General features: G+C 48.2%; 1 protein-coding gene across 1 annotated transcript in view; it reads left to right on the plus strand.

The window, feature by feature from the left end:
- The first annotated feature begins 6415 nt into the window (after positions 1-6415).
- Positions 6416-18283, plus strand: part of GEM (GTP binding protein overexpressed in skeletal muscle) — a 33427-nt gene continuing 21559 nt past the window's right edge. Inside the window, exons 1-4 of the mRNA XM_055800550.1 lie at positions 6416-7037; positions 7882-9886; positions 10224-10346; positions 11568-11625. The gene's annotated coding sequence lies outside the window, so the exon portion shown is untranslated. The remainder of the gene's footprint in view (positions 7038-7881; positions 9887-10223; positions 10347-11567; positions 11626-18283) is intronic.

Here is an 18283-nt window from a genome sequence, read left to right on the forward strand (position 1 = left end):
TGCCAAACGGTGACTGAATGATTCTGTAATGGATTAAACCCATGGGAATTTCTTAAAATGCCAAATATGGAACAAGCTTTGACAACTGCTTGGGGTTGCCACCAGGAATTTGCAAAGAGAGACTCCAGCCCTTGCAGGCAAGTAACACACAGAAGGAAAGTAGATCTTTCATGTGCTTTCCATTGAATGAAAAGTTGATGTAAGGCATGGTTGTTTATGTGTGGCTTAAATAAATGATGTGTTTGTGGCTAGAAGATCTGGGAAGGCTATAAAGAACAATGAGGAAAACCACTTCTGGCTTTATGGAGTAACTGAAGAATAGGCTGAACTGAAATCTGGTTTTAACAATGCCTTGTGTGCTATTACTTAGTACAAAAGCAAGACTCCTTTTGTAGACATAGGTACTTACAGGAGCTGTAACGTATGACGCAGCCTTCCACTCTTGAGGGGCAGTATCTGCACGAGCACCGCACGTCAGGACCCAGGTAAGTAATACTGAACACTGCAGCCAGCTTGCGGGTGTTCCGCTAGAAACTTCCCTGGTTAGGTACATTGGTCGCTGCTACCTTTCACCTGGCTTTTCATCAGCGTGGAAATCTAAGCTGATCTGAAGGAAATATATCTGTCTAAAGGAATCTGTGGCTTTCTCTGCTTCCAGCCTCTTCTCTCTTAGCCTTGACATCAGCCCGTGTTCTCCCTGTGTTCCTTTGTTTGCTTAGTTTGATTTATACCCACTTGACAACATATGCTCTTCATTCTCCTCTTAAAAATTTCTTTCCAAACAGGCAAAATATCAGTTACTGTGACAAAAGCCTGTGCCCCTGCAAGCTAGCATTTTGGGTGTTTTATGTCAATTAGCCAAAGGTCTTTTCCCTCTCTTCATTATGAGTGCCTTGGCCCAGGCTTTAGTTTTCTAGAGTGTGAGTTATGTCACATAATGGTGAGTTCCCTCATGCCCCTTGACTTTTCAAGGTCCCTTCTGAGGGATGGAGTCTGCTCAACAATAGAAGTGCAGCCTGAACTTTTCTACCTCCAGCTGGAAAGTGTTGCCTTTCATGGGGTTTTTGTCCTGTCCCAGAGCTGGTTTGGACACAGGAGCCTCGGCACTCTCATTGTGTAAACACTGAGTTCTGTGCAGGAGTCAAGGCTTACCCAAAACCTTGCAGACCTGGGATCTCAGTTAGATGCCCAAATCATTGAGGTAAGTAGATGATCCTTTGCAGGTTGCTTAGGCTGATGTTGTATTTGATATGTGTACTACAAATACAGAAGGGGTTAGCAGTACTCCCTAACACTAAAGCTGGCCAGGACTTCCCACTATACAGCACTTTTCTCCTTCATTTGTTACTTTTTCTGTTCAGACTAAATTTTCCCTGCATCAGTTTCCTGCTTGCCAGCTGATCTATGTTTGTGTTGGGTCAAAAGCTTCAGCAAAAACGGCTAATCAGTCACCATGCTTGGAGGTATTTAAAAGACGTGATAGATGTGGCACTTGGGGACATGGTTTAGCGGTGGACCTGGCAATGCTGGACTAACAGTTCGACTTGATGATCTCAAAGGTCTTCTCCAATCTAAATAATTCTACGATTCTCAGACTGTGGGTAGGAGAAAGCAGTGGAGAAAACAGTTTGTTTTGTCCTTATTTCAGAACTGGAAACCCTTCTGCTGAAATGCCTACTTGTCTTTGTATTTTGGATTAGAACTTAAAATAGAGGTGGGAAGAGATGGGGGGAAAAGGCAGGACTCCTGTATTAGCACATTTTTCACTGTTCCCTTAGAATCTGCACCAGTTTTTTAATATTTGCAAGAAAAAGGCAGTAGGAATATGTGTGGTAAAGACTTCTTTCTTTTGAGCAGCTAAAATGTCTCCTGCTTTCTTCCGCACAAGGCTCGTATGAGACTCAGAACTACTAAGTTTTACCAGCTTGAGCAAGCTGCGTTCCCTCAGAGCGTTTACTTGTGATCAGGCCCTGAATACACCACCGTCCCACAGGGTGACTAAATGCAGTCTGACTCAAGCTGTTTCAAGGGATTCTTCCTGTAATTCCTGCTTCCAGTTGCTTTCTGCTGGGCAGGGCACAAATGCAGCAAGGAACTGCCTCATCTGTGTGCTAAATCAGCCTACCAACATCCCACCCACCTCAAGGAGGAAAAATAACCAGGTCAGAGCAGTAAAACTAGACCCAAGGTGGTCTGGGATAAGGAAACCGGTGAGATCAGGACCCTTGGAGAGAGAGAAAAGGAAGTGGAGGGGGCCTAGGGGGACAAGGAGATGGAAAAGCAGGAGGGAGTGTGTGACTGGGCAGACAGAGGCTAAGATGGGGTCCCGCTGAGTGAGCAGGATGGGTGGGGATGAGGTGGTGAAGAAATCAAGGTTGGAACCAGATACCAGTACTAAAAAGAAGCATCAAGCTTGGTGAAAGGAAGGAGAATGATTTCCTCCAGATCCTGTAATGAGCCCCATGGTTCTCAAGTCTCACCATTCTGCTGCTCTTTGGCAAATACCCATTGTGGTTGGTTGACCCTGGCTGGATGCCAGGTGCCCACCAAAGCTGCTCTGGGACTCCCCCTCCTCGCCTGGACAGGGGAGGGAAAATATAATGAAAGGCTCATGGGTCGCGATAAGGACAGGGAGATCATTCAGCAATCATCATCATGGGCAAACAGACTTGACTTGTGGAAATTAATGTATTGCCAATCAAAATCAGAGTAGGATAATAAGAAATAAGAACAAATCTAAAACCACCTTGCCCCCACCCCTCCCTTCTTCTCAGGCTCCATTCACTCCTGATTCCTCTACCTCCTACCTCCGAGCAGCTCAAGGGGATGGGGAATGGGGGCCGTGGTCAGTTCACGCATTGTCTCTAATGCTCCTTGCTCTCTTCCCCTGCTCCAGCATGGGGTGCCTCCCATGGGCTGCAGTTCTTCATGAACTTCTCCCGTGTCCATGCTTCCCACGGGCTGCAGTCCAGGCACAGGCTGCTCCAGCGTGGGTCCCCCATGGGGTCACAAGTCCTGCCAGTAAACTTGCTCCTGCCTGGCTCTCCGTAGGGCCACAGCTTCCTTCAGGGCACATCTACATGCTCTGGTGTGGGGTTCTCCATGGGCTGCAGGTGGATATCTGCTCCACTGTGGACCTCTGTGGGCTACAGGGGAACCTCAGCTCCAGCGCCTGGAGCAACTCCTCCCCCTTCTTCTGCACTGACCTGGGTGTCTGCAGGGTTGTTCCTTTCATAGTCTCACTCCTCTCTGGCTGCAGTTCCCACCTGCCCCCTTAAACATTATCTCAGAGGTGCTACCACCATTGCTGAGTAGCTCAGCCTTGGCCAGCAGCGGGTCCGTCCTGGAGCCAACTGGCATTGGGTCTGTTGGACACAGTGGAAGCTTCTGGCAGCTTCTCACAGAAGCCACCCCTGTAGACCCGGGTGTCTATATCACCCCCCCTACCAAAATCTTGCCATGCAAACCCAATACACCCATGAAGGTACTGATAAAGCTAACGTTTCCTCCTAATTAATCTGTAGGCTTTTAGAGTCACTGAATTCTCTTTTCTATTGATTTATGAATCACTGAAAATTTAAAAGTATGATCCAGATGAGGAGGTTTGCAACCTTCCTGGCAGCATGACCCCTTAAAGGATACAGATAATATTTTGCAAGCTGTAGGTGTTCAGCATTAATGTTGCCTTGTGGATATTTAACAGCCTTGTACATATGCATCACAGTGAAGTCTTGCGTGAGCACATATTCTCTTTCCTTGCTTCCCCCAGCTAAGATGATGGACAGCGATCTGGAAAGAAGTTGAGCCGCAGCTGATGTGGGCAGAATTCGTCCTTTCTACATACCTGAAAATCTGGTACTCTTTATCTTAATGATGCATTCCAAATTAGTGAATGTCTTTGACTTTTAGTTTCTTTGACATTTAGTTGCTGTCTTTAGTATCTATGATCCACCTCATAAGTGTGGTTAATAACTCTTAATCTGATAGCAGTGGCAGTGGTGCGAAGATAAATTAGTCAAATTGTGCGTAACACTTGGCTGTAGAAGGGGGAGGTCAGAAATCTGACCTGGGGCTTAGAGAGGAGATGGATCTGAACTCTTATCAGAAGCGCACAACAAAAGGGTAAGAGGTGACAGTTATGAACTGCAGAAGGAAAAATTCCGATTGGATATTAAAAAAAAAAGGAAAAAAATCACAGCAAAAGATATTAACACTGAAAGAGACCTCCCAGAAGGCTGTGGAAACTCCATCCTTAGGGGTTTTCAAAACTGAACTGAACAAAATCCTGAGTAACCAGTTCTAAAGTTGAAATTGGCCCTGCTCTGAGTAGATGGTTGGACTAGATGACCTCCCAAAGGCTCCTTCCAGTGTAAGTGATGTCCTGGGCTGTGTTAGGAGTATGGAGAAAGTGAGTATCTGTGAGGTCTGTGACTGACTAGCAGTCACTGACTATCTTCAAAAGCTTCTTGGGATCTAAAATCTGTGATGGACATAGAACAACAGAATCTGCTCAGGAACAATGAGATTTTTAAATCCGATATGATGAAAGAATTTAGGAATGCTTTGTGGAGGGAAACTTAGAACCACCAGTATGAAATCAGCAGCTTGGAAAGGGTTATGAGGACTTCTATTGACTATTGATGGCAGCTCCGAGGAGGCATCATTACCCAAGGAACCTGTGGCATGCAGATGAACAGCGGAAGGTTGCCTAAACCTGGGAGCCACTTCAAACTGTAGCACCAGCTTTCCTCAAGCTGCTTTTAGCAATGACTCTACTCTTTGTCTAGTCATTGAGTCCCCATGTGTGTTGTTTTGCACAGCTGTACAATAAAGAAAAACATAACTCAAAAGCAATAGTAATCTGTTATCTCCCCTCCCACAGACGTTGCAAGCTTTAATGGCCTGAAAAGCTCTTTAAGAAACTGCTAAAGTGTGGCAAGTCCTGAGATCTCAACTTTGGTTTGAAAGCTAAACGCAGCCCAGAAATGACCATGCTAGAGCGTTTCTTCCCTGGTAGCTAGGATGGTCTCAGAATCCAACAGACAAAATATTAGGAGGGAAGAACGTGCTGGCGATGGAAATATTGCTGACCCTGACACTCTTAGGAACAAAACCTGTTTGGAAAGCAATTTCTGCTTGCTCCCTTCTTCAGCACGCAAACAACCTCCAAAAAGAAGCTTCCAAGAAAAATCCATATCACCAGCAGTAGCCTTAAGCATACATTGTCAAGAGGACCTAAAATTTCCCCCACGACATGGCTTATTTAGTTCTGCACTTATATGTGCTAATAAAAGTGGTCCCCTGGCAACTGAGTTATTTTTCTCTCCCTAAGAGAATTACAGAAGTATCACAGAGGTGAAAAGATCACAGGTATGGCAGGAGAGCAATAAGAACAAAATTTTTGCCCACCTTCAAACTGTTTTTTCTTTAACTGCCTAGGCAGTAAAACACAACCCCCTGGCTACAAAGGACTGGCAGAAGCAAAGTTTGCTCTGCTGAGCTGATTCTTCCTCCAGCAGTGCAGCAGCCCCGCAGCACCTCAGAGCAGCACCCTGCCTCACAGCACAGGCAGTTTTTCCCGCTCGTTGCTCTCTCAGCTCAGCCGCGTCAAGACCTATGCACCCCAGCTGGTACAAGTTGATGGAGGTGGTGCATGGTGGCATAAAGCACTCGTTAATAAGCAATGAGGATAGCCTGATGCAGCACTGCAGCACGCTTTTCCAGCCTGGGCCACAGCTGTGTGTCCAACTGCAAATGCGCTGTTACTGCTGGGAAAGAGGAGTGTAAGGGGGCGAGTGTTGGAATCCAGCCGGGGATTTACCTGGGGGTTTGGAGGTGGGGAATTAGGGTGCCTGCAGGCCAGCTCCTTCTTCAGCTCTGGTTTTCAGTTTCCCTCTTACAGCTGCAGTCCTGCAGGTAACGCATTCCCGGGGCAGGCACAGTTTGTGCTGAGCTTTGTGTTCCTGCGGCCGATGCAGCTGCCCGGCCGGTGCCCAGCTGTGCCAGGCTCCCAGCATTTTGGGCAGCAGAGAGCAGAGGCATCCCCCAGCGGAGAGGGACCGTGTGCGGCTCCCTGCCTGAAGGTCTGCGCTGCAGCCTCATTCCTGGACCTGAAACTCAGCGGTGTGGTGGGACCACGGCCCTGGGTGTCCTCCTGCATCTGTGCCGCTCGTGTCAGAGCTGCCTCTGCTCTTACACGGAGCGTTTTAGATTAAGAACCTTCAGTCATCCACGGCGAGCGATGCTCGCATGCCAACAAGGTGCAAGAACCCTATCACGCGGCTGCTTTGCTGCGTTTGCTTTTCATCATTCGGTTCATTCGGCGTTCCGCCGAGGCAGCAAGAGCGGTTTTCTGCGGGGGTGACCTGCGGGTGGCAGCAGCGGCTCGCAGGACGGCGGGGCCGGGCGGTGCGGCGCGGCCCGGGGGTGCCGGCTGCGAGGGGGCTGCCGAGCCCGCCCCGGGGAGCGGCCAGGGACGGGCTGGGGCCGCGGGGACCCCTCGGCGTGAGGGTAGCGTGGCATCACCGCCGTCCGCCGGGAGCGCCTGCGGCTTCGCCACAGCGGAGCCCTGATGCGAGCCTGACGGTCGCTCGCAGGCAGGGGTAAGGCACGTCGCTAGTTCCGTGCGGAAATCAGCGAGGTGCGCCTCGGCCTGGGGACCGGCTGTGCCGTGAGGTTGCGGTGGGATTATACCTTCCAGCAAAGAAAGGGCGAGCCGTGTCGGCCTGCGACTGACGTAAAAGACCACAGTTTGTAGATCAAAGTGCGGCGGGCACCGGGCAGCCCGAGGAACCCAGTGCGGGTTAGGGGCAGCGCAGGGCTCTGGGTACCTACGTGCTGCCCAGGGCTGCTATAGGCACCCCCGAACCCGGGGTACTGAAACCACCCTGCAGCTGCAGCCTGAGCTGTGAAGCATCCAAACGCCTGCCCGAACCAGTAAACTCCCCAAGCGCCTTCTGAGGTCGGTGTCTTGTTGCCAAAGACTTCACACCGCGATCAAGAGGCTGAGAATGCCCCTGTGCCGTTCTCCTGATGCTGTAGGTATCTACAGACCCCAGCTGAGGTATGGAGCGCTCCCCAGGTGTTGCAGAATGGGCCCGTGCACCTAACTCAGGGCTATGGTTTCTGAACACGGGGGGAGGCACCAAAAGGCTTGGTGCCATAATGCTGAGTTCCAGGGCACCTGTGTCTCTGCAAATCTGGCTTGTGCTGGCACGCTTCTCCAGGGCTTGCTTATAAGCCTAGAGGGAAAAACAGAAATGGCTGCGTAGAACTCTCTATTCTTTTCATTTCCACGGCCAGCAGAAGACAGTAGGATCTTGTAAGTAACTTAAGGCAGCCCGAGCATTTCTCTAAATTCCAATGTCTGGTATTAGTTTAAAGAGGTTGCTCCATCACAACCCATTGTAAACTTCAGACCTGCCCTCACTGGTGGTTAAGACCATGGAAGGTGCCAACTCTATCCAATACCAAATTCAGCCACTTTGCATCATTCTCTTAGGATCTTGGCGTTTTGTTTGGGAGGGTCAGAGCCCCATAGGACAAAATTAGTTCTTACTGCATTACAATTAGGCAATAAAATCTTGAGACCACACACAAAATTTCTTTCAGGCTACACTTCTCCTGAAATCTTTGGGTAAGAACTGAGTAGGAGAAGAACAATGCTTCAAGTTTGGCCCTGTGGTTTTTTTGTGAATCATGAATATGCTCAAAGCCAGTTCAAGCAAGCCTGGTATTCTCTAGCTGCTTTTCCCTGATGCCTGTGAGCCATTGTACCTTAGGAGTGCTCAGCTGCAGGCAGAGCAGAATTTAACATACAGAAGACTGACCTGCTAAGGAAGGTATCTGAAACTGCTGTGTCTCGGTCATTTTGTCTTTCAGGTGAGCTTCTGCTTCACCTCGAGGGGTTCACCATGTGAATAGTATACATTCCACTAAGACATATTGTTACAGCATCCAAGCCAAGCCTGGCTGGGTTGATTCCAGTGTGGTGACATGTGAAGTGTGCTTCTGAGAACCAGGGAAGTACCATCTGAGAAAGGCCATGGGGAAAAGTCTGGTGAAATGTGGGGAAATGCTGGCATTACTGATAATTGTCTATCAAAGTGGGTGTCGATTCCCTTTCATTCTGCAGTATGCCAGGCAGATAACTTCTGGTGACCAGAAGTCCCCTGCAGAGGTTGTTCATTATTAGCCAAAGCTACTTGCGGCTCTGCTTTGCCCAGACCCAGGAGAACTTACTGAGCTTCCTGAAGATGGGACTGATGAGAGCTTATGTTTGAATGAATACAGCTTTTAAACAGTCTTTTACAATGGGACTGATGAACAAACAGTTCTAATGACAAGTTAAAATTAATTACCAAATGTCCAGCCCCTGACTGTTACCAGATGTTGTCAGCAGCAGGTCCTGTTTTGGGGTGGCTGAGGGTGGTGACATTGAGGTGCTGGAGCGTGTCCAGAGAAGGGCAACAGGGCTGGTGAAGGGTCTGGAGCACAGGTCTTGTGAGGAGCAGCTGAGGGAGCTGGGGTTGCTTAGCCTGGAGAGGAGGAGGCTCAGGGGGGACCTTATGTCTCTCTACAGCTGCCTGAGAGGAGGCTGTAGGCAGCTGGGGGTCGGTGTCTTCTCCCAGATAACAAGTGACAGGACAAGAGGAAATGGCCTCAAGTTGCACCAGGAGAAGTTTAGATTGGATATCAAGAAAAATTTCTTCACTGGAAGGGTGGTCAAACACTGGAACAGGCTGCCCAGGGATGTCATGGAATCACCACCCCCGGAAGTGTTTAAAAGATGTGTAGATGCGGTGCTTAAGGATGAGGTTTAGTGGTGGACTTGGAAGTGCTGGGTTAATGGTTGGACTTGATGTTTTCGGAGGTCTTTTCCAGCCTAAACGATTCTATGATTCTGAACCTGAGGTCTGAAGCTGTCCTGGAGACTACCTGCAAGCAGTCTGCAGGTGGGACCCAGTTGGTCCCTGGGTGGCCGCTCAGCAGATTTTCTCCCGTGGGAGATGTGAGGGCTAAGGGCTGAATCATGAGAGGGGATGCTCCAACCCACAGTGCAGTCATTTGCTGAGACCTGCTGCCCTGTGAACACCCCAGCTGGTGGCTCGGCTGCAGGCACACCCTGGTTTCATCACTTCTCATCCCAGCAAAAGGTGGTGGCTGCTGGACTACAGTCCCTGCTGCATTTTGAACTCATTGGGAGGTTTGGCCCCTCAGATTAACAATCTGGCTGGAATGCCCTGCAGAGGTAGCTCCTGCCTTTCCTGGGCATGAGGTGCTGCCATACTCTGTACCAGGGCATGCCGTCTCCACCTGAAATGCCTGCCATGTCCTGGCAGAAGCTGTGGCTGGAGCCACTATGGGCTTCTGCTGAGCCCTGCAGGACATCTGCAATGGGAACTTTTTCTCTCCAAATGGTGATCTGCACCTCTTAGAAGAAGGTGCACTTTGGTCACAGGGTACATACAAGGAAATAGGTCAGGAAGCAAAAAAAAAACCAGGAGCTGGGAAGGAGGATTTGATGTTACAGTGAACAGGTGTTCCTCTTAGACTGGAAATGAGTTGCTGGGAAAAATGAATGCTCAGTGCTGAGCTCCTTGGACACTCGCCTGGCTGTGGGAGCACCTTTCCTGCTTATGGTCATGGCCAGCAAGAGGCTGCAGCTGGGTCAGGGTCAGGGCATGAGGACTCCAGCCAGCCCCAGGGCACGACAGAGGGGAGGGGTAATGTCTTGCTTTCAACCAGACAATATTCAGTCACTTCTCCTCCCCGCCTCCAGCTCCCCACATGATCTGCAAAGCCAGGAAACATGTGGCCCTTTGTTCTTACAGTGTCTGATGTAAAGAGTTTGGTACGTGGTCTGCAACAAACAACAGTTGTGCCGGTGAGTTGTGCTGATAAGAAGCTCTGATCTTTGCACTGCCTTGGAGAGAAGGCAGCCGCCTCCTGTGCCCAGCCCAGCTCCCGAGGGCTGTCCCAGCACACCATGGCTGTGGCTGCAGACCGGGAGGTTGCCTGGGGATGCTGCCAGCAAGACCCTGGTCCAAGTGCGGTGGCTTATTTGCTGCTGCTTTCTGACACCCCACCCTGTCCCCACGAGAACCTGCCACAGCATCTTCCCACTGCCACCACTGCTGTGAGCGGTCGAGCTTGAGGAAGAACAACTTCCATCAATTGTTTGGTAGGCCACCATCACTAAAGGGTTTCTCCGCCCTCTTTAGGAAGGGAGGCACACATTTGCCATGTGTGTGAGAGAAGGCCTGCAGAGAAGATGGCGTTGTGGTCTCTGACATGACATGCTGCTCAGAGGAAGGTCTGAGGAGAAACCATCCCCAGAATCCTAGGTGGGTAATGCAGTGCTACCTGGAGGGAGGAGCACCAGCAGTTCCCAGATCACTTTGACATCCCTCTCAATACCAGAGAAGAGTGCAGTGACAATAAAGTGCATTTTATTACGTTAAAATGCAGAACTCTACCCCCAAATTCCTAGAATTTAAAAATTATTTGCAAGTGTTATAACAGAAATGTACATTTATAATCACTGGTAATGTTGGCACAGACTCCTGAGACATCCCTGTGTGCACTCTGGGCTGATAGAATTAATTTGCGGTGGTGAAGTTTGTCCCAGTCCATCGAGTGCACCTTCATGCTCCAGTATATGACGCCAGGCAGGGGCTTTAATGGTGAATGGTCTCTCTTAGTGTATGTCCTTGTTTCCTGGAGACCCACTGGTTATAAACACTCCTCAGGCTTCCTGGTAATGTAGTGCATTGAAAATTAATTAATTATGATATAAATTTCTGCTCCTCATGTTAATTACTTTCAGCAAGGAGGGTGTATGCTGACCTCCCATAGCTGGTAAAGCACGTCGGGTGGACACGCATTTCAATGTAAAGCAGTTAACTGGAGGTAAATCAACTTTATTGATTGCAGAGTCTCCTGGTTTGTCTCAAGTGTAAACACTGGAGCCAGCTACTTTTCTCCTCATGCTTCAGCATGGCTGAGACGACTCTCTGCTAGCTTTGCTTAGCTACGATTTTCTAGTAAAAGACACATCTTAAAAACACAGCGTTACAGACATACAGAAGTAACACCTTAAAAAACTGTTAATGCCAAGTCAGGTAGAGGGATTAAATTGCTGAAAATGGTTTTAAGGGTGGAATGCCACATTGCACTTGCAAGTAGATGTGGGAAGCTTCAGTACTGGAGGTCCCAGTGCTGCTGTAATGTGGGGTCTGGAGGTTGCTCTCACACAGATAGTATGTGCCAGAATGTCAAAAACTCATGAAAGTTGTGAATTTTGCTGCATCCCAGATGGGCATGTCTTGGGTTGTTTATCAGCACTTGAAGCTGTACAAACTCAGTGACACAAGCTGAGTGTTTTCAGTGCCTTCCAGAATGGCATCAATTTTGTGCTCTGAAACCCTTTGTAATTTGCTGTAGCTGACACATTTGGAGCCATGGTCTGACTGGGGCTTCATTAGCCTTTGGGAAAAATGCAAGGGTGCCTAATTGTAACTGTATATTTTGTCATCGGACCTTCTCTCCTGGCCTGCTGTGACTAGCCTGCCTGTTGGTCATGCTGCCCATCCAGCCACTGAGGGCATCTCGGAAAGTAATGAGGTAAGTAATGTTTCCTTTAAAGACTTTTGAGCTCACGAGAATGAGATAGTGCATTCCCATGTGGTTAAGTTATACTCTCACAAGTCCCATCTAGAAGTGTTAGCAAAATAACCTTTGGTTGCTAGGAGGTGCTGTATGGGGATTAATTAATCAGGATGGCTGTGCCTTCTGTTTGCTATCATTGCTGATATAAAAGAGGTTTCCGAAGCTGAAAGTTGTGATGGAGTCTTGCTGGGCTGAGAGCTTTACGTATAGAAACACACGCTAAGACAGTTGTGGCAATGTTAGTCATTACAAAATACTGCACAGGAAAAAAAATAATCTAAACCGTGAGGCCCATAAGAGGCTCTATCTGCTCTAAGCTATTCCTCCATCTGCATTGTTATGGGCAGCAGTGACGCAGAAACAGCCAAGACTCTGCTACTACAAAATATTTTGCTCTTCCACTAAATGAGGAAAAGAGGCTGATATTTAGCTCAAAGATGATTGGTTTGGTTTTGAAGCAACGTGTTAAACTTTCTTAATGCGCAAGAGATTTGGCTTGCCCTTTGCAATAGCAGAGGGTGCTACCACAGGTTGCAGCTCCTTTACTGTAGTCAGTTGAGCTGCCCATATGATCCCTTCCTGATGTATTTCCATCAGTACGGCTTAAGTTAATAGATGGGGAAGCAGATGGGATAACAGGAAGTCAGCAGGCAAACCAGAAAAGCCGTGAAATGGTAAAACCTAATGGAGCTTGGAGCAGTCTCTTCAACTAGACGATGATGTATGCCCAAAGCCCCAAACTAACAGAAACAAGGCAGTCTTGACTACCTGTGCACACAAGGAGGATTGAATCCACACAGCTTTTAAATGCTTTTAGACATTGAACTTGTTGGGCAAGCAAGCTTGTTGCTAGTTGGCTCCAAGCATCCGTTCCCTGAGAGGTACTATCCGAACAAAAATATTTAGTTTCCCCTCAGCTGAAGTTGGGTGTTTCCTCAGCTTTTTGAGAAGAGTGCAGGCGGAGGGCAGGCATGGCATTCCAATTCTCAAAAGCCTTTAGCTGGAGACACTGCACGACGAACTTCAAGACAACTGGCCCCAGGGGTCACACAGTCAATACACCCTGAACCAGGCATGGGTGCCCTAACCCTGCATCCCGTGGGGCTAATGCTCCTTGGGATTGATCCATGTTAAGTGCTGTGTGAGGCTGGTATTCAGAAACCGCCCCCAGTGTCGTCTGGTGCCTCAGCAGTTCAGTGGGTGCAATCTGCAGTGGATTGACCCTGGCTGGATGCCATGTGCCCATAAAAGCCGCTCCATCACTCCCCTCCTCAGCTGGGCAGGGGAGAGAAAATACAACAAAAACTTTGGATCGAGATAAGGACAGGGAGATCACTCAGCAGCGACCATCACGAGCAAAACTGACTTGACTTGGGGAAATGAGTTTAATCTATTACCAACCGAATCAGTGTAGGGTAATGAGAAATAAACCCCTAAATCTTAAAACACCTTTCCCCCCCTCACCATTCCCTTCTTCCTGGGATCAACTTCACTCCCTATTTCTCTCCCTCCTCCCTCCAGCAGCGCAGGGGACAGGGAATGGGTCTGGGGTCAGTCCCTCACACGCTGGCCCTGCCGCTCCTGCCCCCTCAGGGGGAGGCTCCTCACACTGCCCTGCTCCAGCCTGGGGTCCCCCCATGGGGTGCCGTCCTTCAGGCACAGCCGGCTCCAGCGTGGGTCCCCCACGGGGTCACAGCCCGGCCAGCAGCCCTGCCCCAGCCTGGGCTCCTCTCCACGGGGCCACAGGCCCTGCCAGGAGCTGCTCCAGCGTGGGCTGCCCAGGGGGCCACAGCCTCCTTTGGGCATCCCTCTGCTCTGGTGTGGGTCCTCCACAGATATCTGCTCCACTGTAGACCTCCATGGGTTGCAGGGCACAGCCTGTCTCACTGTGGGCTTCACCATGGGCTGCAGGGGAACCTCTGCTCCAGCACCTGGAGGACCTCCTGCTCCTCCTGCACTGACCTGGGTGTCTGCAGGGCTGTTGCTCTCACGTATTCTCACTCCTCTCTTCTGGCTGCTGCTGGTCTTGTGCAGTTTCCCCCCCTTCTTCTTAAATACATTATCCCAGAGATGCTACCAGCATCACTGATGGGCTCAGCCTTGGCCAGTGGCAGGTCCGTCTTGGAGCCGGCTGGCATGGGCTTTGTCGGACATAGGGGAAGCTTCTGGCAGTTCCTCACAGAAGCCACCCCAGTAGCCCCTCACTACCAAAACGTTGCCATGCAAACCTAATAGAAATCACAGCAGCGTGTCCAGCATTCATGCGGGTCATCACGAAGGGAGAAGGCTGGATCCAAGAATGAGCACATGGCCTTTTCTGGCACAGTATAGGGAGAGCATGGGGGACTAACCTTACCAAACGAGCTGCAAAATCACACCTATCCCCTGTGTGCACCCAAGAGATATCTCTGTTATCTCTGTCTCTCTTTCAGCCTTGAAAAGAGGGGTCTGCACAGAAGGAAAGGTAACTTTTTGCATAATAGTCAGATCCTTACACTGTTCATCCATAGGGGAGCTCCTTATTCTGAAGGATATCTGCAGCTTCCTCTTCTCAGGAGCAACCTGAACCCTTGGTTTATAGAAGAATTGCAGGTGACAGGGAGCAACTTCTTGCAGAGACTGACACACCAGGCTGATAATATTAATGGAAATGGTCTAATATATAAAAGCAGGATTGTAGTCTAGTGGTTAAAAGATTCAGTTTGGAGGGGCACACTTGAGCTGCATCCCTGAGCTCTACATTGGTTCCTTGGGGACACGTTGCAGCAGCCGTCCAGGAACCGTGTGGCTCAGAGACTCTTCCAGGGGAAGAAAAGAGTAAATGAGTGCTCTATCCACAAGGATGCTATAAAATCTTGTTGGAACTCATCCTCTAGCTATTTCGGGATGGAAATGACTACTGTTGTTGTTTGTTTGTTTGTTTGTTTTTTAATGTCTTTGCTAAATGGATATTTCTGAATACTTTAGATATGGGCTGGGAACCCCTAAGGGACCAAGCTGGCATGACAGTGAGTGGTTTGTGAATCTCAGCAGAAGAGTTATGATAATCTTGGCCACAGCAGTGGCACCTGAGGACATGGCCAGTGCAGAATTTTAAGCACCTGAGAACATTGTTTGGCAAAATCCTATATGCCTGTATCCTCTCAGGTGTACTGTTAGGCTAGGTGGGGGTTGGTAGCTTGTTTTGCTAGGGCTAGTCACCCAAATTCCACCTTGCATTGCACTTCAAGAACTCATGCACACATTTTTGCTCTCTTGTGTCCCTTGCACCAGTGCTAGACATGAGAACTGATATAGTCATTGCCTTTTCTATACTTACAGTAACGTATAGGTTTTAAGTGCTGGATGTGATTAGTCACTTCCCTCTCCTATATGCTGCACGCTTCCTTGTGAGCCTCAGTAGAAAAGCCCCTGCCCAAAGCTGAGAGGGGGGAAGGCTGAGAAGTTTTGTCTCCTCTGGGTGACAGGATGTTTCCTCCAGGAGGTCTGAGCCCAGGCACTGCAGCATCGTTGTCCCATCTGCTGCCTGCACTGCTCTGCAGCACTGGAGTACCAAAGCGTTGCTTGTGTTGTAAGCTGTTTTGCAGCCTGCAGCGACCGCTCTCTGCTATTTATGAACAGGATTACTGAAATGTTGTGAGATAGCAGCCAGTGGACTTGACATGCAGGCAGCGGAGCTACGGTAAATCAGGCTGTGGAGTTACCCATGCACTTCCAGAAAAGGAAGGTTACACTGCTGTGGGAATAACACATCACACCGCTGGTGTTGGCACCTCTCTTTGGGCAATGTAAGCTTCTAGCAAAAGGGTTGCATGAAAGAGTTGTTACCATGCAAGCCTATATTTCATACCCGGGGTTAGCTACCTCTACTGGGCTTATTGTCTCATGCCCACCCCTGTTAACAGGTAAAGCGACAATGAACTGGCACGCGACATCCGTGGCGCAGCACTGGGGCTTGCAGAACCCATACTGCTGCTGATTTCTATTAGTAACTCTTAACAGTGGCTTTTAATGCAGCCAGGTACAAACTGGTTTTTACTTTATACCTCTTGGGTGAGTGATCATGGCCCTGATTTTGCAAGTTGTTTAGGTTCCTGCTACTGAAATCAGTGGGGACAAGATGTCTAAATATTTTTCAGAATGTGGGACCTGTGGGACTCTTTTGCTTGCTGCAGTTCAAATGCATGGAAGGATCCCTATAAATATTTCATGGCCTCAGGGACAAACTATGATGTGGCTGCAAAATCAGGCACACATATGTCTCCAGAAGACATGGCAGCAGCAATGGAGAAAACCTGCTCCTAACCTGTCTGTACTTATAGCTGACAGATGCAGAAAGATATAGTTAACGTTTTACAAATAGGCTTTGCACCAATATAGGTTTTCAGTTTTCAGTATGTCTTTTAAATTAAGCAGAAATTACATGCCTATCTGCCCTCAGATTTTCCTCATTAGCATTAATCAAGGACACTTGACTCGCTTACAGATGAATTTGATTAGGCTCATGTATACTCTTAGGAACCAAAAATAATGAAACATGACTTGAGTGTACGTGCTCTCGCAGCCAACATTGTTGCTTGGTATCTGCTGCAGCACTGAACTAACAGAAAACTCCTAGAACTGGAATCCAAACCATTGGCAACAGGAGATGGTAAATGGCACACATGAAATAAAGAAAGCAAGACCACACAAAATGGAAAAGCTATAAAGTGCACAGTTGTTTAAATGACTATATAATTGGTTGAAATTCTTTATTTTCTGACATAGAAAGAGCTATAATGGAAAACTTAGCTCTGCCCACATGCATACACAAATATTTTTGCATACATTCCAGCCTGTGGCCCACAATGTGTAGCTGTTAGATCTGTGAGCTCACTTACACTTCTCATTTTATAATACCAAGAGATTCTTCCGTTCATCATCTTTTAGCATTGAAGAAAAAAAGATGTCTTAAAAAAAAAAAAAGTATTTGAGCTGTATTTCCTTCTGCATGTACAGTCATGTAGCTCTGTGTGCAAATCATGTTTTATCCACTCACTGCTCCACGTGTAAAGTCGTGCAAAGCCCATGTGCACCAGCACCAGCTGGGAAGCTGGCAGGGGATGCAGCACTGCACTGCCTGTAAAATTGTTGATAAAAAGAAAAATGCAGGAAAGTGGTTCTGTTTTGACAGTTTATTGATATCCCACATAAATTCTTCTGACCTTCTGTTACTCTTCTTTGTTTTTTTGGTGGGTTATTTTTTGTTAATTTCATTGTGTGGTAATTCTTATTCACACTCATCTCACCTGTGAGGTCTGTGACAATAAAAGGTTGCAAGACTCTATGTATTATCTGCTGTCCCTGTTATAACGATAACTGCCTGGGCCTTTGACAGTTATGAAATCTACTGAATCATTTACCTAAGTGCCAGAAAATGCCTTTAAGAGAAGAAGTAGGTACATGAAAAGGGAATAATACATAAATAAACATCGACATTGAGATCATTTGTCATTTTTGGAAAGGTCTTGGGGAACAATGCATACATTTGGTATAGAGTCATGCTTATGACACTATGGGTCTTTTATTTTACTGGCAGGCCTTATCTGGCATGTATAGAGCTTTTAGCATGTTTGTAAGGTCCCTGTTTTGTGCACTGGCTGCAGGATTCTCGCTGCCCCTGCCCCAAACTTACATTAGGTTGGAAGGCACTGCTCTCCCCGTTACGCGATGCTTAGGTTGGAGCAGGTGCCTTTTTCATCAGCGGTTTGCTTTTTTTCTACTGCCATCTCCCCTGATTGCCAAGAGCGCCCCTGGGGTTCCCTGTGCCGTCGCTGCTTTCCAGTCTCTGACACTGTTGCTGCAGACCTGGCTGAGGGGTGACTTTGCCCTGAGTCCCCCATCACAAGGACATCCTGTGCTTTCAGATCCTCCAAAACATGTTTTAAGAGCCACCTTTTCAGGAACAAAACCTGCCTAGTGCAATATATGCAATGACCAGAGAAGGTAACTATGCTGCTAAGAAGCAGAGGATGCCCTGGCAGTGAGCATCAGTAAAAGATTTCCACGTTAATTGGGATCCCTGCCAGGGAGTTGCAGTCACCTTGAATTTCCTCCCACTGTTGTGATAACAGCACCAGATAAATGTTCATGGCGTTGCACAACTTCTCGCAAGATGAAGTGTATGGCCAGGGAGTCACCTTGGAAGGGAACTGGTGAGACAGCATCTTAACTGGCCATGGGTGTGGGCTGATGTTGCAGCTCCCACGCTAACACTGCTTGTGGTTTATGAAACACCAGAACCGCCTCGGGGGTAGGTTGCTGGCAAATGTTGAGCTATTAGGAGAATACACAAAGAAAGGAAAGTTTGAAAAGCAGAAACGTATTTCATACAAGGTTTTTATGGACTTTTTCAAGTGCAGATGTGCCAAAATGTTTCCACTGGAAACTTTATATAAAATGATTAATGTAAAGGGTTTCTGCAATCCTGGCATCTCTCTCCTCTCCTGAGAGCCGTTGCAGCTCGTGACAGCTCTGTTCTGCGTACTGGGAGCATCAGCAGCTGGAAATTATCATTTGCTAGTCTTAGTCTTCTGTAGCTCATTTCAGAGACTTCACTGGTAATGAGGGCTCT

This window comes from Falco peregrinus, chromosome 3, assembly GCF_023634155.1.
Source record: "Falco peregrinus isolate bFalPer1 chromosome 3, bFalPer1.pri, whole genome shotgun sequence".
NCBI lineage: Eukaryota > Metazoa > Chordata > Aves > Falconiformes > Falconidae > Falco > Falco peregrinus.